At 44.5% G+C, this 21178-nt stretch overlaps 1 protein-coding gene across 8 annotated transcripts in view; it reads left to right on the top strand.

Moving 5' to 3' along the window:
- Positions 1 to 1056: 1056 nt before the first annotated feature.
- Positions 1057 to 21178, top strand: part of LOC147616028 (pentatricopeptide repeat-containing protein At3g02330, mitochondrial-like) — a 53327-nt gene continuing 33205 nt past the window's right edge. For 2 of the 8 annotated variants that reach the window (XM_086778678.1, XM_086778676.1), the window contains exons 1-2: positions 1092 to 1325; positions 1455 to 1513. The gene's annotated coding sequence lies outside the window, so the exon portion shown is untranslated. Of the gene's footprint in view, positions 1326 to 1454; positions 1514 to 1593; positions 1751 to 21178 lie in introns of all 8 variants that reach the window. The other 6 variants (XM_086778670.1, XM_086778680.1, XM_086778675.1 and 3 more) reach the window with 6 other exon arrangements.

Genomic DNA, 21178 nt, shown 5'->3' with positions numbered 1-21178 from the left:
AGTGGTGGGGAGTGAGAATGAGTAGCCAAGAAAGTACAAAGCCTAGCATGAAGCCACATGAGCAAAGGTATTTATCCCACTTCGATGTACAAGTCAAAGCGTGCACCTCCTCATAGAAAAAAGGACCATTTCAAGCAATGAAATCATATCACTTGCACATATCTCAAGTCTTTTTATGAGTACAAGTCTTAATCTTGTAATCTAATTGTGCTCGAGTCTATTGCACATACTCATCATCATGAGAGTAAACTTAGATTACATCCACCTTAGATTAATCATATTTATCATGTTTAATTAGCCTAAGATTAGGCTTGATTAGGTAGATATTTTGCTAGTAGGAGAGCTTGATCCATAGTTTCAACATGCACGCTTTGACCATATAATGAAAGAGACTGCTATTGATGATTCCATGAAAAGAGGATATACGTAGAATATTGTCAACTGACATCAACTTTTCAAGATATGAAGTTCTATGCTCTCTTTCTAACATGTGTCGAGGATAGAGAGGTGGCACAAGTCTCCCCTTCATTTTATAAATATAGAGAAACGTATCCTTCCCCGATAAATGAAAACATGTCAGTGTTGAAAGTGTCACCAATAGTTTCTTTTTTCAACATTGCATAATGCTGTGCAACATCTACGTTGTGCTTGGCTAGAACGTGCTTAGTCATAGCCTTACTATCATGCTTACTATCGTGCTATGTTGTTCTTTCACATCATTACAATTATAAACACCTACAATTCATTAGAAACATCAAACTCTACTCTTAAGAAATTAATTTCACTCTATAAATTTGTAACCAATTCTACTATAATTCTTTATTTTCTAAAATTTGTTAACTCAACTTTATATTTTTAAATTTTTACGTTACCTAGTAAAAAATATGAAATAGATTTAAAAACAACTACCTACTAAATACTGAAGTATAATTAACTAATTTAAAATATGAAATAGATTTAAAAACAACTACCTACTGAAGTATAATTAACTAATTTAAAATAGAACTAAAAAATTGATCAATTACAAATTCAAATTAAAAAAAGGGAAGCTATCAATTACAGGGGCGCGGGAGCAGGAGGAAGAAAAACACATTTATATTTACACGGATTGTTGAGAGACGAGAGATAGCGAGAGGTTAACACGACACACAGAGAGAGAGAGAGAGAGAGAGAGAGAGAGAGAGAAGAGGAGGTTTGGAGGGGAGCAGCAGGAGGAAAAGTGCAGTTATTTCTACACGGATTGGGAAGAGCAGAGCAGAGCTGTTACGCGATGGTGGACATCTTCTTTGGCATCGGCCTACACCATAGTTGGCAGCAGCAGAAGGGTGAGATTGAGACTGTCCACCCATTTTGGATGGTGGCATTTGGGTATCATATTGTTCAAGCAAAAGAGGGCACGAATTCTGAGCAGAGCCCTGCTGTGTTGCGGCTGATATTTCTCATTCTTTGTACAGCTACATGCTTTAATCCATCCAAAGTGGATCAAATGCACAAATTCTCGCATCTATCACAGGTAGGTGGTCATAGAAGTCTTTCCATGTGATGCCATATTTTTAATAGGTAGCATAATTTTGACTACTATCTGTGAAAAAGCACATGCAGCTCGGGCAACAGTCGGGTATCAGGCCGAGCAAGCCAACCCTGATTGGATCTGAAATGGCCATATAAATAGACATGCTCCCCTCTCCACACAGTCAACCGTCTGTAGCATTGGAGCAGCAAGGAAGAAAGTTAACGTGCACGTTTGAAGGTGAGAATCAGCAAGGAGATCGCCCCTGATTGAGGGAAATCAGTGTTCTCCATCAACTTGGGCACACCATTGTACACCATTTCTTGTATAATTAAGCTTGGGCTCTCAGGATCTACACCAAATCTCGCATAAATATTGGTGTGTGATTATGAGTGTACAAGTCTTCAGCTGTTAGATTCTCTCTGTTCACGCTTTCACAGCACCAACAGTCTTACATTTGATATCATAGTCTATTTCATTTCCAGCATGTGTGTGTGTGTGTTGCCTGTGTGATTAGGGTAGAATTAGGGAAACATAGTAGGGTTTGGGGTGTAGCATGGATGGCCCTTTGTGGCTCTTGGGCAACCCATATGGGAGCCCACTTATGGCTGGCCCTAAGGCTAAGCCTAAAGCCCTTAATGCTTTTACATGCTTGTTATAGACTACTACACTAGGATGATGTACATGCGATTGTTCTCCAACTGGGTTAAGTGACACATGGGTGCATGCCTCTCGCTTAGTTTGGTGGCATGTCTCTCGCTTAGTTTGGCGACAGTTGCATGGATTCCAAATAGTTTGCCAAAATTTGGGGGTGCTCTTGGAAAAATTCCTTGTCGTGCCAAACATCTTCACGTGTGCCTCGGTCCTTAAACTTGGTATAAAACCATGCGAGTCTTCGACTTGAACCAGGCTTCCACTTGTGGAGGAGAATCTGCTTGAGCTCGATTACTTCTGCCTCAATGACCACCTCATGCCGGAGCTCATCGGGAATCCGGTGCAATGATGGTTCAACATAAGGCTTCAAGCATGAGACGTGGAAGACATCATGCATATTGCAATTGTCTGGTAACTTCAACTTCGTGGAGACATCATTGATCTTCTTCAAAAATCCTGCATTCCCTAAGCAAATTTGGGTGAAATCGGAAGATGACTTCTGGCTGCCTAGGAGTGTAGCACGCTGAAGATATGTATGAACAAGTCCTGGACTTAGGCATGCATGGTAACTGCTTTGTTCGCTGCTAAATTATGCAAGAGTTAGATGGTTAAGTGATTGGGACCGAGAAGGGCTTATATAGGCCCACCTACAACAAGTCGGCCATTTTTATGCTGTTGGTCTATTTATGAGGACACACCAGACTTGTAGTCGGTCCCTTCATATGCATGTCGGCCTCATGACTTATGTCCATGAGAGGCTGAAAATGTTGTTTATGCATGCGCTTTCATACATGTGTGGCTGTGGGCCGATAGAGACTCTCCCATGCTAGCCGACTGGGCTCAAGGCCCCCTCGACTGAGGCCTCCGTAGGCACAACAGGCAAGAGGAGGAGAGTCGGGATCGGAGGCCAGGATGGAGGTTCTTGTCTCCAGCTGACCCCTACGGCCCAACCTCTCTCCTAGGCTTAGTAGGAAGAGGGCTCTAGCCAATGGCAGGCAGTCCATTGCCCTAACAGTGCCACTGCCCGCCTCCCCAGGAGCGCCATCGGTTTGATCACAATGTAGGTGCCCCCCCAAAGGTAACAGTGTAAGGACCGCGTACTTAGCAGGGTTAGTTAACCTGCATCAAATTAGAGTTAGATAAACCCTAGTCGGATCCAAGATCAACGACCGCAAAAGATTGTGGCTAGCGGCTCACCACCTAGCCATAGATTCCCTTCCGGAACCATCTCCAAGCTTGAGGTTTGATTGCCATGAGTTAGCTAGGCCCCGACAGCTTGCTTTGGCGTCCCATACCACGAGATCGCGTGCTTGCCTGTAGCTACTTTGGCCTAGAGGCCTAGTTCGTCCTGTGGAGCTCCTCCACCATGAGGGATCCTCAATAATCCTCATAAATGACCCTCAAGTCACTTATATAGTAATAGCCGGCTATTGTTGGCCTATAGCTTTATTATTAGCTTTTTGCCATATATAGCCCTTGGCTTACTTCTAACTGAGTCTAAGTCAATCGAGACCTCATCTTGCTAGCCCTTAGCCTTGTGGATGGATCTTGGCGGCTCCCACGCTCGGCTAAGCCCTAACCCTAATGCTAGGTTAGCTTATCCCATAACCTAGGGTTATCCTAAGCCTGGTTAATACTAGCCCTAGACCAGTTTGGGACGTAACATTATCTCCCCCTTAATATAGATTCATGTCCTCGTGAATCCCTACTAGGAGACTAACCAAATGTAAGCCCTAAATCGAATTCATGGTTTCCTTCCTAGCATCCACATAAGTGCCTTAGCCCTTACCTTGTCACGTGCATCCGCACTTGGGATGCCATGTGTACATATCTGTACACAGCAGGTGTAGGACCTGGAGTGGTAATTGGTTCCTTGTGAGCCTCAGTCTAGGACGACTCAGCCAGGGTTCCACTCTAAATGTCCAGGAGGGTGAGGTGTACAAGTCTCGTACATGGTCTTGGTCAGGTGTGCTAGTCCGAACATGGAGGAGAGCCAGTCCGTACTGTGAGTCACAACTTGAATGATTGATGAAAAACAGGTAGAGGGAGAGGAGACACACACACAGGAGCAAACCCTAATGTATTAAGCAAACCCTAACCATAGAGGGAAGCCATCTTCCTTCTCACACAATGCATAAAGCCCTAATCCATAATCTACAACACACTACATGTGTTGTGTCCACACTGCTAACCCTAGCTAATGTCCACACACTATGACCAGCTGGACGTGGTCATTTATGTCTCACACATGTTACTACCTAACATGCCAGCACATAGTGCAACTGGCATAAGCTGACATCGAGCTTGAATCTCAACAGCCCCTCTCAAGCTCATGATGTACTGCCATAGATGAAGATGTAGATGAGCTTGGGCTATCAAAGCTCTCAACACTCCCCACCCCCCTCAAGCCCATCCCATGTACTCCCAACATAGCACGGAAGTACTCAAACTTCTCTCTGCTAAGTGGCTTTGTAAAGATGTCGGCCACCTGCTCTTCAATCTTCACATACTGCAAATCCACTCTACCATCCAACACTTTCTCTTTGACAAAATGATAGTGGATCTCTATGTGTTTGGTCCGCGCATGAAAAACTGGATTCTTGGCCAACTGTATGCTGCACATGTTGTCACAATGAATGACAACCTTGCCATCAATAGACTCATCCAAATCAGCCAAGAGACTCTTTAACCATACTCCATGTAGCAATGGCTCCATCCCTGTATTCAGCATCTGTACTAGATAAAGCAACAGTAGGTTGCTTCTTGCTGCTCCAACTCACCACTGCACTTCCAAATGTAAAGGCATAGCCACTAGTAGACCTCGTGTCATACGAGCTACCTACCCAATCTGCATCTGTGTAGCCGTGTACATCCAAGCCTTTACCATGCTCATAAAGAAGACCATAATGTGCAGTGGTCTTTACATAGCTCACTGCATCCAAATGAGGTTTTCTGGGGCTTTGCATAAATTGGCTTACTAGCCTCACAGCATAACTGAGATCCGGTCATGTGATAGTCATGTAAATAAGATTGCCAACCATCTTTCTATACATAGACGGATCATCCAACTCTTCACCAAAATCAGCCCGCAGCTTCAAATTCTGCTCCAAAGGTGTACTCATTGGCTTACACCCTGTCATCCCATATTTTGCCAACATATCCAATGCATATTGGCGTTGCACTAACCATGTCCCTGTATGTCTTTGATCACTTCAATCCCAAGAAAATATCTCAATTCACCCAAGTCTTTCATATCAAACTGTCCACTCAATGCCTTCTTGACATACATAACATCTGTAGCACGATCTCCTGTGACAAAATCAAGTCATCCGTATAGATGACAAGTAAGATAATCCCATGATCTGTTTTCGTCACATAGAGTAAAGAATCTATTGAAGAAACCTAAAATCCAAGGGAGATAAGATATCGGCTTATCTTATCACTCCAAGTACGAGGTGCTTGCTTCAAACCATATAATGCTTTTCTTAATCTGCATACATGAGTGGGGTACCTCGGGTGTACATATCCTTCTGGCTGTGCCATATAAACTTCCTCTTGTAAATCACCATTTAGAAATGCATTTTTCACATCCATTTGATGCATTTCCCAACCATTTGTTGCAGCCATAGCAATGACTGCTCTCACTGTTCCCATCTTTGCAACTGGACTAAATGTTTCATCATAGTCCAAGTCTTGGGTTTGTGCATAATCCTTAGCTATCAACCGTGCTTTATGGCACTCAATGGAACCATCTGATTTGCATTTCACCTTATAAACCTATTTGCAACCAATGACATTTTTGCCTTGTGGTAAGGCAACCAAATCCCAAGTTTCATTATGAACCAATGTATCCATCTCAACATCCATTGCCTTCTCCCATACATGCTTCGCAATAGCTTCTGTATAGCATGTAAGTTCCACATGCTTCACCAAAGAGGTCATATATGCGTAATGCATAGCAAAGTCATGATATGTCAACTTGTCAACTGGATACCTGACCCTTTGGAATCTCCGCAATGCATGCGGATCACTGTGAACACCTGTCACTCTAGCATGTGGAGGCACATATCTATTCTGCCTTGCACCTGGTGTGCGTAAAACTGGTATGCTAACTTCCTCATCCAAACTTTCTGAACTTGATTCCTTCAACCTTCTTTTTCCCTTTATCCACAGTACTACTCCCAATGCTCACTCTCATGTCTCAAGCGTCCTGACCATGGACGTATAGTACTACTCTCACTCTGCTGGCCAAGACATAGAAATAGAACTTGCTTGTGGCAAGTTCACATGCACATCAGCATCAACGGAATCAATCACACCCTCATCCTTTGCCTTGTACCAACTAGGAAGTTCATCAAACACCACATCTCGTGAGAGAACCACTTGTCTAGTTTGTGGATTGTAACATTTATACGTCTTGCGATCCTGTGCATACCCAACAAAAATGTGCTTTTCTGCCTTAGGATCCAACTTCCTCCTTCTCTCATCTGGCACATGCACATAAGCTATGCTACCAAACACTTTGAGGTGTCCAATGTCTGGCCTAAAACCTGTAAGACGCATCTCTGGCGTACTTCCATGTATGGCTGCTGTGGGTGTCTTATTAAGTACATACACCGCTGTGGCACATGCTTCTGCGCAATAATAGTTTGGCATGCTCTTTTCATTGAGCATTGCCTTGGCCACATCACAAATGACTCTATTTTTCCTCTCAGCAACACCATTTTGCTGAGGTGTGTACCTGCAAGTTAACTGTCTTCTTATGCCATGCTTTCTCAAGAAATTCTCAAAAGCATGTGAGGTGTATTCACCATCTCTCTGTTCTCAAACATTTTATCCAAGAGTCATATTGCTTCTCTGCAAAAGCTTTGAAGTCCATAAACTTTTTCAATACTTCACATTTCTCTCTGAGAAAGTAAATCCAAGTCATTCTGCTGAAATCATCAATGAATGTCACATAATACAAGCTGCCTTTAATGGATGGGTTTTGTGCAGGACCCCATACATCACTATGAACTATCTCAAGTGGCCTGCTATTCATGTTGCCTTCTTTAGGAATGGCAACCTTGCTTGCTTTCCAAACTGGCAAGCATCACAGACATGCATATTCCCATCATACTTGAATCTAGGTAGCCCACTAACAATGCCTCTTGCTTGCATGTTCTTTAACCTTTGTATGTTCACATGTCCAATCCTTTTATGCCACATGTGAATGTCCTGTACCACATTTCAGCTTTTAGAGAACATGGCTGATTTCAACTCAGGAATCCCAGCATCCAACTTAAATAACCTGTCTTCTTTCTTGTCTTTGGCAATGACTCTATATCCATTTTTGAAATCCTCAACGAAGCAACCATGCTCGTAGAAACGAACCTGTAAACCCTGTTTCACCATTTGACCAACTGAGGCCAAACTTTTTGTAATAGAAGGCACATACAAGACATCTGCCATAGACTTTGCTTCACCATTGTGCATGACCAATGATATATTTCCAACATGTGTGATAGCATGTTGGGAATCATCTCCTGTCTCCACATAGCCTTTCATATCCCTTGGCTTTATATGCTCAAACCATTCGCCATGACAAGTCATATGGTTTGATGTTCCAGAGTCCATATACCAAGTGTCATCACTGTCACCCTTTGTCATCATAGATCCCACGACATGTTTCATGCAAACAAGTGATTTGCGCTGCCATCATTACTGCTTGATGCAAAATTTCCACCATTTGCATAACTTCCACCATGTTGTGCATAATGTCTACCATGTTGTGCTCTACCCCCTCTCAAATCATTTTGTTTGCAGTAACAATCACGTGCCATATGACCAAACTTCCCACAATAATGGCATTCCACATTTTGCATAGATGCTTGTTGGCCTTGCCAACGTCCTCTTCCATGAGGATTACCTCTGCCTCTCTGAGGTGTATATCCACAACCACCTCTGGCACCATATGAAGGCTGAAAATTCTGTTGCTGAAACCGATCCCGTCAAGTGGGAAAGACTCCGTTGGACACCCACACGTTTAATAGCACAACTTTAAAACCACAAATATGAAATGGACAACTTAAAACAACTTGAAATTTAAATGAAATGAAATGGAAAGATGGACACCAGCACTGGGGCCGGAACGGGCCGACCCCCCCCTCAATATATGATATATTTATTGGGAGTATTTAATGAATACAATGCTCCATGGGTTCCAAGAACCAGATAATGTCCATGTACATATGAAAACAGTACCAAACAAGTACGCTCGAATTTCGATGTAGAAGCTCGTAGCAGAACGACCACTAGTGTGGTCCAATCTCTACGGTCCTGTGCTTTCACTGGACTCCGCGGAGAGCGCCTCACTGGTGTTCCGAGACCACGCACAAACAGGCGCTCTCGTACTAACGCCTGGCTCTCCCGATCTCAGCACCTTTGGACCGAGGTTCGCCAATATAGCTTGGACAACCCGGCACCGAACGGGTGTTGGCCGAGCGGGATGAATCCCTTATCAGATTTAAACATAAAATACTTTACTCAAATCTGAAAATCACTTACTTGTAGATGGTTGATAGAGAACCAATACTTGTGGTATGCTGAAGCCACCCTTGATGAAGAAACAGTTGGCCTCGTGGTGAACCACCAAGACAAGAATCACCGCAAAAGACACAGCCGCCTGCTGTGAGTGAGAAACATCCACTTGCAAGGGAGGAGAGAAACCTGGCTGCTGATTGGAGATGGAGTGCACAACCTCTTGCCTGATTGGAGATGGAGTGCACAGTCACTTGCAGAAATTCATGTGCAGCCAGGAGTTTGCATGAACAGTAGAGAAGCATGAATAGTAGCCAGTCGCCTGCAAGGGAGCATGGGGAGGTGCAACCAGTATAAGATGGGCAGCCTGCAGGTACTGTCGCCTGGCTGTAGCCTGAAGAGGAGATACGCCTGGAGGAGCAGCCGGCTGTAGTAGAGCCTTCAGGTGGTAGCAGCCGCCTTTGTGTAGGCAAAACAGCCTGCAAGAAAACAGGCGCAGCAGTACAGGGGAAGATGGCAGCCGCCTGCAGTTGCAGCCAGCCGCCTGGGGAGAGTAGCCGCCTGCAGTGCAGTTGCAGCCAGCCGCCTGGGGAGAGTAGAGGCAGCCGTTTGTATGGATGGTGGAGCAGCCGATAGGACAGCCAGCGTAGGAGATCGCCGGGTGATGAACCAACGCCAGATAGATGCGATGGATTTTTTCACGCTTGAAGGAGGGAGTTTAATAAAACTAAAGTGAAGTTTTACTTTGTGATACCCACGCATGCATGTGGGGGGATTAGTGGGGGTAGGTGACCATGCCCACCCCCACACTCACTTAAAAGTGGGGCTCCCCACCTTGGCCCCAAAGTGGGTGCCCACTTTTAAATAAGTGTGAACACCTAACCTTATAAAATAAAGGGTTAGAATAAAAAACATTAAAACAACAAGTGCGACATACTTACCACCTGTTCACATGCACCAAAACTTGTCAGAATACAGAGCAGACTTCACGACTCATTGGCAGGCGTCCCCGCTCAGTAAGTAACACGTCAAGCAGGCAAACACACAAATACATGTCATGCGAAAACAGTTTCAAGCATGCAAATCATGTGTGCATGTGCAAATAGTAACATGGACATATCTCCCGTTCATGGAACAAGTACAAAATATCTGTCGGCACAAAACTGGCACGACATAAAACATAAAAACCTGGTCTTCCTATGGAGTGACAGTCCCATAGGTAAGACACAGTTCCAGGCACGAGTCTCCCTATGGTGTGACAGTCCCATAGGCAAAACACGGCACGAATACTGGCTCTTCCATGGCGTGACAATCCCATGGATCGAACACAGTCCAGGTCATACACGGGTGGCACTGGTCTGGCTCCCGTCCATACGACACCATCCTGCTAACACACGGGTGGCACCAGTCTGGCTCCCGTCCATGTCAGCAAAATACTGGCCTCTTCACATGAGACACCGGCCTGGCCTCAAGTGAACGAGACGCAAAAACTGGAGATGGACCAAATGGTCGGCCAATTGGTGTGCGCTTTTGCCACACAGGTCGTAGCTGGGGACTTGCCAAACACCGTACGCGAGCCACGAATGGCTGCAAGCATACAACCAGGAAGGCAAGCTCAAAACAGAATGCAAAAGGTGTGTCACTCACCGCTTAACTGCCGCCTTGAAGGATTCCCGCGTCGCAGCCGTGAAGGAGGAGCCGCCGTCGCGCTGCTCTACCGCCTCGTCGCCGCCGCCGTGCCGCTACACAGTGCGCTCGATCGCTCTCTCACTCACTCTCTCTCTCTCTCTCTCTCTCACACGCAGGAGAAGGAAACCAAGGAGATAAGGCAAGAGCACTCTTGTATTCACAACACATGAGAATGAGGATTTTAGGGTTACATTTGACTCTTATAGGTGACTTGGCCATTCACACTTGGGCGCCCATACATGGCCGGCCAATCCTAACCCTTATCCTACTGATATTCAAGGTGCGCCTCTCATCGGCGATCACCCAATCCCTTCATCCTTAACCTATGGTGCCGACAAGCCCGGCCCATGACTCAGAATATTTAAATTAATGACGTAAAACATAGTATGTCTCAATGTCCGCCATGGGTTAACATGCCCCCCTTCCTGATGTAGATTCCGTCCTCGGAAGCTATGGTATGGTAAGCTCGAGAGGGTTGTTGTGGTAGACCGTCTGCAAAACAGGGAAGTAGAGTGAAGGTATGCTGGAATTCAAAAGATATAAAGTGTATAAATTCAAGCATGTTAGACCACAATGGATGTTGCTATGAGAACTTAGTTTAAGGGTCACATGAGTGAGCTAGTGTAGCAAATTAACAGGAGTTTAAAATTATTGAAAGTAAATCAAGAGTTAGCAAGGTGTCAAAGGTTAATCAAGGTTTATAACTGGCCTAAGTCAAGGAAAATAACCAAGCTTAATAAATAAACAGATGACCACACTGTGTCTACTCTAAGAACAAGTTAATACCACGAGCCTAGGGACACAAGAAACATCAGAGTTACAGGAGCTTTTTGCCTTTTTTTTTTTTTTTTTTTTTGGCGCTAGACAATTTTTACACACAATGGCGACCTTCCTAAGGCAAAACTAACATCGATCTTGGTACCATGTTTAACACAAGGCATTATCCAGGAATCTATTAGCTCACTTTAGGCAAGGCTACCCCCTACCAACCAAGGCATCGGTCTGGAGAGTAGAATACTCCTCGCTTACCAAGTATCAATAAGGCGATAGGCCAACGTTAAAGCACATCATAGACTTGTATTGCCATTTATTGTAGGCTTAAAAAAAAAAAATCTATTTCTTTTGATCTTCGCTCTCCTGAACTATAATTTGTCTTGCATCCTTTCGACAAAGGGGTAATAGCTATGTCCTAGAGGTCAACACACACATGGCCAGGTGTCAAACATTAAGATGGTTTGACCCTAGACCTAAGACAATCGTATTCCAAGGTTAACTAAAGACGTCATGCATTCTCAGGAATATATCCAATAAGGTTAAGCTTGTTAATGATTTACACTAGCACGTCAAGCAACTTCAAAAACTAAGTAGTTCATTGACAATTTCCATGTGGTCATGCATTATAGTTCATGCAATTAATTGAACAGAAAAAACGGAAGAAAGTGGGTATGGAAGAATTACACCTGAAATTGGAGATCTCCTTGATTTGACGAGACAGCTTGCAATTTGATGTAGATATATTTTGATGAATGTTGCGGCAGTCTCAGGACTTGAAAGCGAACCCACCTCAAACTTTTTAACCTGTACAATCAACTAACAAGCACTATACCTCGAGAGGCACATCAGTGTGAAAAATTAAAGACTCATTTAAGGAATCCAAACTAGAAAAAACTAGAAAACTCTAACCTACCTACCAGTCACCACACTACTACTGAGGATACGGTAAGAGGATGTTGTAGAGTCTTGGCTCTAGCCCTAAGGCTAAGCCTCTATCCGCATCATCCAAACAAATAAAGTCAACCTCAGTAGTGCCATGAGTTTCATCCGTCCATTCATCATTGTCAGATATTTCCTCTTTTTTCCATCCACATAAACTCATCAAAAATGTAGCCATGCGAGGATAGTCATCTTGTGGAAAAGGAAAGCATTGGGCTATCGGGGATATGTCCTCTACTACGGAGTAGGGGTCAGTCATGGTCAATAGGCGAATTAGCCATTCTAATTCCTCAACATTTTCCTCTCTGGCTAGTATATCTATATGATCCCATTCAGTTTCAATTACAGGATAGCACATGTAGAATATCTGAGAAAGGTACAGATGATACCTCTCACCAAAGGTAGGAGTGGATGAAGTGTATGATGATCGGGCATCTGCCATATCTGCAAACACAGATATAGCATCAGTAGGTTTATGACAGGACAATCTAGTTCTTGATTGTATACGGATATTTCTCTTGTTTTTGTGCTCTTGCTCTTTTTACTATTTTTGTTTTTCTCTTTTCTTTTCTATGTATGAAGCTATATATATACATCCCCTTGAATTTGGCAATTACATGGTCAGGGGAGAAGGTTAAGGAGGAAGCAATAGAATTTCGAGCGTGAGTACATGCTCCCCCTTTCCTTGGGTAGATCATATTATTTGCAATGATGTTGCAGCCTCTTGGAACCAATTTGTCCAGCGGGTCATAGGTTGTGATGTGGGCTGATAGCTTTTTATGACCCTTGTGGCCACATCCAATTGCAGAGATGGTAGTGTACGCTCCCATTGACGAATGGAGGAAATGGTTTCCGACGATACTATTACAAGGGGAGACGTAGACTCATCGGTTTTTTGTTGGGTGTTGACAAGAGTAGGTGTAGAGCATGTAGAAACTTCTATATGAGTGTGTGCCTGGCATGAGGAGCTAGAAGCTTCATGTGGCTCCCCCCTTCCTGAGCTAGGTGGTAATGATCGATATCGTTTGGGAATCCAAACTAACTCTGGAAGAAGTGGTGCAGAGCACTCTATTACTTTTTCCTTACCACGGTCTTGAATTGTCATTGGGGTGGCAACAATTGGTTTGCAAGGTTTTACAGGTGATGTAGAGGGATTCAACTTATGTTTAGGGACCCAAATCTGGTCATTCCCCTCGTAGTACCCTTGGGCTACTAATAATTTTTTAAGAATCCATCGCGATGTTACATTGCCCTTTCTCGGGTGGTTAGCTGCTTTCCTTTTACGAGGCTTCTTGGTGGCTGAACGAGATTGAGCTGGGGAAGTAGCTGTTAACGAAGCTTTAGGGACCCATTTGTATGTATTTTTTGGCATAGTAAGCGGAGCTTTAGGAACCACCTTGCCTGTTTCCACTCTTGGCATTGAAGCGTTAGCGGGGTGGCCAGCAATCGAAGATGGTTTTGCCACTGGACTTTGTGATTTTTCATTATCTAATATTTGAGTGGATGACTTAGGTGCGAGATTTTGAGCGGTCAGACCTAGTGTTGGTTTTTGCGTTGTGACTTGTCTGGTTGCCCAATCGATATTGCACTTGGTGGCCATCATCCATTTGCGCCCTAAGATTACAGTCCCTTCCATGGTACCAGCAGGCATAACCAAAAAGCTTTGAATTATGGTTCCCTTGTCATAAGCAACCGGAGTGTGCAGAATTCCTGAGACAGGGGTTTTCTTCTTGTTGATTCCTTGAACTTGGATAGAACTCTTGGTTAAAGGTGGTTTTCCCAATTGACACCACACGCCATATGATAGCAAATTGTGTTGAGCTCCTGTATCCAATAATGCATTATACAGCACCTCCCCGTAAGGACTCTGTAACTCAATTGGGTATCTTAGAGGTGGGTCAGATTCCAGTGCATCCTCTTCTGCTTCCTCGAAAAATACTTGCGTAATTCCCAAGTTGGCTTCTCGTTGGCGCCTAGCACGCTGTTGACGTTCTTTTGCTTCGACTCTCGCTTGTATCTTTTTAAGCTCAGCTTGTTCTTTGGCTGCCTTCTTTTGATGGATTGCATGTAACTCCTCTTGGCTCAGGGGGTCATAGTACCTTTTGAATTTGCTCCCATTAAGGAATCCAATGGTTTCAACTCCGTCGAGAGTCTCCACTCTAATGGTACCTTGCGGGGTAATTTCACATACTCTATATGGTCCCTTACCAGCATATTTGAGCTTCTTCTTTTCATTACGCACTCCATACATCAGGACTTTATCCCCAACCTTGATGTCCTTGTCCTTGAGGTGGCGATCAAACCATTTTTTCCTTCTATCCTTCTCCACAAGGGCATTGTACACAGCCAATTGTCTTTCTTCGTTTAGCCGCTCAAGGATATACAGTCGCTCTGCTAAGGGATTACCATCCCAACCCTCTTGAGTAGCAACACGAAGACTAGGAATGACAAATTCCCACGGCATGACTGCTTCTTGGCCATATCCATTTTGAATGGTGTGCAATTAATAGCCACTTTGTACGCAGTATGATAGGCCCATAAAGCTGTCGTAAGCTTTAGATCCCAATCCGTGCGATGAGCTTCAACTGTCTTTGTCAAAATAGAGATTAAAGTCTTGTTGGTACTCTCGGCTTGGCCATTCGCTTGCGGATAGTAAGGAGTAGATTTATGATGGGATATCATGAAATTTGTTGTGAGCTCCTTAATCACTTCATTTATAAAATGCGTACCATTGTCGCTTACAAGTTCAAAAGGACAACCGAATCGTGTGATTATATTTTCAAAGAGGAACTTGGCTGTTGTCCTCGCATCTGCCTTACGTGTCGCTTTCGCTTCAGCCCATTTGGTCATATAGTCGGTGGCCACAATAATATAGCGAGATTGTGTGTTTCGGGCCGCTGGACTAATTGGACCTACAAAGTCTAAACCCCACTTTTCAAATGGTTGGTTTACTTTGATTGGATGTAGGGGCATCTGATCTTTCCTCTGGGGTTTCTTGTATCGTTGGCATTCATCGCAACCCTTCACAAAGAGTGATGCATCTTGGAACATAGTGGGCCACCAATACCCTGATTGTAAGATCTTTCGCGCAGTTAAGTCTCCTGAGAAGTGACCACCGGCTACACCCATATGTGCCTCTTGCAAAATGTATAGATATTCATCCTCTCGGGCACAACGCCTAAGAACGTCATCCTTTTCTCTTTTATAAAGAGTCCCGGCTATCAGGCAATAGGGTTCGCATTCTTTGATCAGCTTTCGAGCTAGATCTTTACGAAGCTCCTTGGGTGGAAAGCCATTAACCAAAAAGTTAACAATCTTCTCACTCCATTCAGGCATTGTCTCCACCATGAACAGGGAAGTGTCCGGTAAGTCATCATCAACCCCCGTAGGAGCCTCACCATTAGGTATGCGAGACAAATGATCAGCCATAACATGTTTTTTGCCAGGTCTCACAACAACAGTGAAATCAAACTCAAGAAGAATCAATAGCCATCGTGTGATTCTTCCTGTGGAGCATGGTTTGTTTACCAGATACAACAATGCTTGATGATCTACATAGAAAACAAACTTGGTGGCAAGGAGGTAATAACGAAATTTCTTTACTGCATATATCATTGCCAACCCTTCTCGCTCCGTAGTGGTGTAGTTCATCTCAGCATCGTTCAACTGGCGACTGGCAAAGCTAATGGGGTAGTCTAGCTTGTGCTCTCCAGGTTGAGTTAACACACACCCAATAGCAAAGTTTGATGCATCAATATGCACATGGAAGAGTAAATCCCAGTTAGGCATTCTCAAGATTGGAGCACTCGCCAAGGCCTTCTTTAATAGCTCATAGGCACGGTCACATTCTTCGGTCCAAATAAACTCGATGAGAAGCTTATACAATGGTCGAGCTATCTCGGCGAAGAATAGAATAAACCTTCGATAATAACCAACATGGCCCATAAACCGTTGGACTCCCTTGTAGTTGGTGGGTGGGGGTAATTCCAGAATGACCTTGATTTTACTCTCGTCAGTGGAAATCCCATTTTTGGACACTATATGCCCTAAGATAACTCCGTGTTTAACCCAGAATTGGCATTTGAAAGGATTCAATGAGATGCGATATAATCTACACCTTTCAAATATTTTCCGTAAACACATCAAGTGCTCGTCCCAAGAGAAATGAACACAAAGATCATCTAAGAAAGCTTCACAGAAGTCCCTTAGATATTCCTTAAAGGCCGTGTTTATCAATCGTTGGAATGTTGCAGGTGCATTGGTCAAGCCAAAAGCCATGACGCGAAAGGCAAACACTCCAAACTCCGTGATAAATGCTGTTTTAGCTTGGTCCTCGACTGCAATTGTGATCTGATTGTAACCCGAGTACCCATCTAAAAAGCTATATGCCTCCTTGTCTGCCACTCTTTCAAGCACATGTTCAGAATACGGCAAGGGGTAATGATCCCTTCTGGTGGCTGCATTAACCTTTTTGAGATCAACGCACACTCTGAGTTTCCCATTCTTCTTTGGTACGATGACTATCGGAGAAATCCATTCCGAGTGCTCAATAGGGTATATGAATCCACATTTTACAAGCTTTTCAATTTCCTCTTGTACAATCTTTGCGTACTTAGGATTCATTGGGTAGGGACGTTGCTGGACTGGTTTAGCAGTGCTAATCATTGAAATCGTGTGTTGCACCACCGAGGGTGGAACACCCTTCATATCATGATATGTCCAAGCAAATATGTCCTTGAATTCTTTAAGAAGCTTCGTAAGTGCAGCTTCTTCCGCCTTGGTGAGGTCTTGAGCAATAAAAACTGGTTTAGACTCCTCACCCGGATTTGCTAAGTCTATCTCCTTAACTACCGCAGGGCCATCGTAGACACCGCTACTCCCATTGGTAGGCGTTCGTTGGGCTTTTGTGTAGACTACTTTACGTTCCCCTGTGGTGAATGATTTGAAATGCTCGGGTGCGGGGTGTAAGTCTACTGGTTCTTGTTGTGCCAGGCTTTTTTCTTTCAATTCCGCTTCCTTTTGTTGCTGAGCCAACTCTTGGTTTTGCCGCCTTCTTGCAGTACGACTTAGTTTTGGCTTCTCATCAATTTCTAATTGGGCGACGTCATGAGGTTGCGGAATACACCACATGACACTTTGGAGGTATTGTCCCCAATTATCCGCTAACTTCCAATGGCTCCTACATAACTGAGTCATTCTGCAGTGGATCTTTCCTTGTTTATTGCAGTGCGTACATTGGCTCGATAGCGTTGACGCTTATGTCTCGTTTTCTTCTTACCAAGTTTTTGATTCTTGTTTCTATCAGATTCGGACTCACTTGGTCGATCTTCACTTTCGGATGAACTGCAGGAGGTCACTGTCCTAGGCCTTGAGCACATTTCTTCCCCATTTGGGTGAATATTTGATTCATCCCTCCCATCAGGCTCAGAGTCAGTTTCTTCTTGAGATTCATACTCAGAGTTACATTGGTCAGAGTCTTCGCTACTGTCAGTGTCAGTGGAGTTTGCCACTTTCTCGCCATCAAGAGTCAAGTGCAAAACACCTATCATGTTTATTCGCACTAACGGTGGCATATCTTGCCCGTCAGGTGTTACCCAGCTTGTGCCTCTATTCCCCCATGTGTCTATGGTTGCCGCTAGGTGTACCCAATCCACGTTATCCGACTCAGTCATACCCGGTAGGACATCCATATAAGGAGAATCTTTCCCATCATCAGTCTCTTTTTTGCATGTATAGCAATACCTTAATGGGGCGGAGTGAATAGTGGTATCCGATCGATTATCAATGATAACCTTGCTTCCTAAAGGATGTGCACGACCATTCTCAAGATCAACTCGAATGATAGAGTCGTGGAATTGTAGGTAGACATGGTTTTTCGACCAGTCATGCACCATTTGTGCTTCCCTCATGAAAGGACGTCCTAAGATCATTTGATATGACATAGGATGCTTGGAGAAATCCATTACAATGAAGGTATGTCTTACCTTGTACCCCAGAACCTTGATCTTAAGGTCCCTTAACATTCCAATAGGCTTAGCAATAGTTCCGTTTGCCATCTTAACCACTATGTTTGTGACCTCGAGGTGAGGTCTTCCCATAGATTCCCAACAGTTTTTAGTCACAATGCTCACGCCAGCACCACCATCAAGGATTCCCTTTAGAGTTAACCCCTTGGTAGTAATGGGGAGGGTTGCATTAGATTCGTCCCCTTCAAAGTACTGTCCCAACTTGTTCACAGGTATTTCAACGACCGAGTCTTTATCTAGGTTGGGTTGTAGATCCCAATGTCCCCCTTCATCTTGAAGCGTGTCGGGTCTATCCATATTTGCAAATTGTGGTAACCCCGCCTTTAGTTCTCCATGGAGAAATGCCCGAAGAGCTAAGAATAGCTCAGGATCTCCGTATAATTTGGATATGATCGTGGTTCTGATTTCAGAGGACATGAAATCCATTAGCTTAGACACATTCAACGGTACTTTTCGAGATATCGCCCCTTGACTAGGGACTGGTGAAGATGGAATCACTTCCTCTTCAATAGGGTCAGGCATTCCCTCACTAAACATTCTTTCCAGCAGGAAGGGTGGTTGCCCACTTCCTGATGTCCTGTCCTCACTTTCCTTCCGAATGATACTAGGTATAGCTAACGGTTTATGGTTCCTGTGAGGCTGAACTTGCGTAGGAAACACTGTGTCTGGAATTTTGATTTTTCTCAGGTTTGGCTCCAGTTCTCTTTGTGTTTCTTCCACCAAACCCCTTAAGTGTTGCACTTGTTCAATCTCCTCAACTGGGTTTGGGTAAGTTCCAATCTTTTTCTTGAGGGTTTTTGGCCCACGTGGCTTGTCTTGGGGAGTCTCAGTCAGTTTGGGTGGTTGAGAGTGCATTAACTGACTTGGTTGTGGGGCCGAGGAAGTTTCCTTCTGTTTCCCCTTATTTATGTACTCGCTTGATTCTCCTTCATTGAGCTCCCGTGTGGGTTCCTCCCTTAAGGTAGTGGCTTTGGTCCCCATGGTTTCTATTGAATCAGAATCATCTTCAGGATCATTCATATACACGGGGTCGTCTCCTGTCCCTATGTTAGTCTTTGAACTGGGCTTGGAGCTTGTGGCATTAAGCGATCTCTTTCGCCGTGTTTTCTTTTTCTTTGCCTGAGCGATTGATGCAGTATCCCTCTCTTCAAGAATGTAGTTTTGATTTTGAAGCATTGACCGTGTAACTACATTCGCGGGTACAATGGGTGTGGATCCTCGTGCTTGGTTGGTGACCTCAACCAAATTCAATGGCGTAATCTTGGGTGCATTAGGATTATGTGGACATTGAGCGATCAAATGATCTATGCCACAACGATTACATGTAAGTACCGGCATTCCCGATGTACTCCCTTGATTTGGTTGCATCTGAGTAGCGATCTTCTGTAGCCTGTTAGGGCACTCCGCTACACGATGCGGTCCACCACAATCGTAGCATTGAAGAGGTGGTCTCCTCGCCAAGGTATTAAGGTTTTGCCCTCTAGTGGCGAGAGCAGCCGCTTGATATACAGGCTTGACTTGCCCGAAATGATCCTCCATGTAGTACTGGGGAGTCATTTCAAACGTATCAATCCCGTAGGGAGCAGTGGGGTCTATCTCCTCTTCATAATCCCCACACGCACTATGTGACTCACAACCCATCTGGTTTATTGGGGTAATCCTTGGATGTGGAGGTTGTGGTTCTAACACTGGCGGTGGTAATGGCACAGACTGGACTACATTCGGATTCCTTGGAACTATGTGCTGTGACGGTTGCTCGACAGGTTGTGCAGGCATTAGCGCGGGTACTTGAGGTGTGTTTGACCAGGCTAGTGGGGCCTGATTTGCCAACATTCGCTTAAGTACTAGGCAATCTTTAGATTGATGGCCATACTTACCACATGCATTGCAATTCCCATTGAATTTGACTCTGAATGTGGGACATTCACTCGTGCTATGTGGTCCTAAGCACACCGAACACCATTGTTGCTCTCTCCTTGGGTACATATGGCTATTCTGAGGAGCTCGATTACCCCTAAAGTATTCTTGGAGAGCCTTAGTAAGGTCGGTCACACAGACATTTCAGATATCTTGGGCTCCTTGGCAATAGGTTTTACCGTCATTGGCTCATGCCCAGATACTTGCGAACTAACAGATTTTGTTTCTGAAGACACCTTTTTACCTGCAATCATCAAGTTGTCTTCTAACTGGATTGCATTGGCCGTGACTGCTTCCCACGTTGTAAGACCTCTAATGACTAGGCCATTGTAAATGTCCTCGTGGCGCAATCCTCGGATGAATCTATCGAGGAGTTGGTTGTTAATGAAGCGTTCATCGGGAGTGCAGCGAGAATTTAGATGCTTCAATCGACTTATAAAGTCTCTCACTGACTCCCCTTCCTCGCGCTCAGCTTTTTGGAGTTGAGATGCTACTCCCCAAAGCACACCCTTGCGTATGTATTCTTTCAAGAACAATCTCTTGAGAGTGGGGTAGTGAGTGCGCTCTTCAACCCTTAAGGTTCGATACCAATCTCCGGCCTTCCCACTCAAGGTTAAGCCTAAGGCTTTACACTTATGCAGCTCATTGTGCTCTTCCAAGGAATCACACACGTGTTCAAAGACTTCAATGTGCTTCCTAACGTCCTCGTTACCGCTGAAGTTTTGAGTGAGCTTAGCCACTTGTACTGCCTTGCTTCTAGGTTCTCTCTCAGGCATGCCCCGCATGTTTTCCGCAATGGATCGTCCGATCGTATGAGCAAACGCTGCGAGATCACCTAGGTGAGCAGGCATAGGTGGTGGAGGCACTTCTGGGATAGCCTGGCTGATAGGAGTTGGCGTTGGTCTGAGTATGTTGGCAAATGACGTAGGATATGATATGTAGCTAGGCCTAGCCCCTCTTGGATAAGGGTTGTGATAAGGCAGTCTTGGAGCATACGCCATTGGCATACTAGGAGGCGTAGGAGCTACATGAGCATGAGTAGCAATAGGTACATAAGGCCGATAGGCACTACCACGCACTGTTGTAGGTACTGTTCCACTAGGTAGTGGTGTCGTACTAACTACAGTGGTAACAGGTGCACTTTCTGTCA

Source organism: Cibotium barometz, chromosome 39, assembly GCF_041138505.1.
Source record: "Cibotium barometz isolate CiBa-2024 chromosome 39, ASM4113850v1, whole genome shotgun sequence".
Classification (NCBI taxonomy): Eukaryota; Viridiplantae; Streptophyta; class Polypodiopsida; order Cyatheales; family Cibotiaceae; genus Cibotium; species Cibotium barometz.
The sequence above is the reverse complement of the archived record's forward strand: the minus strand, read 5'-3'. Positions and strand labels throughout refer to the sequence as shown.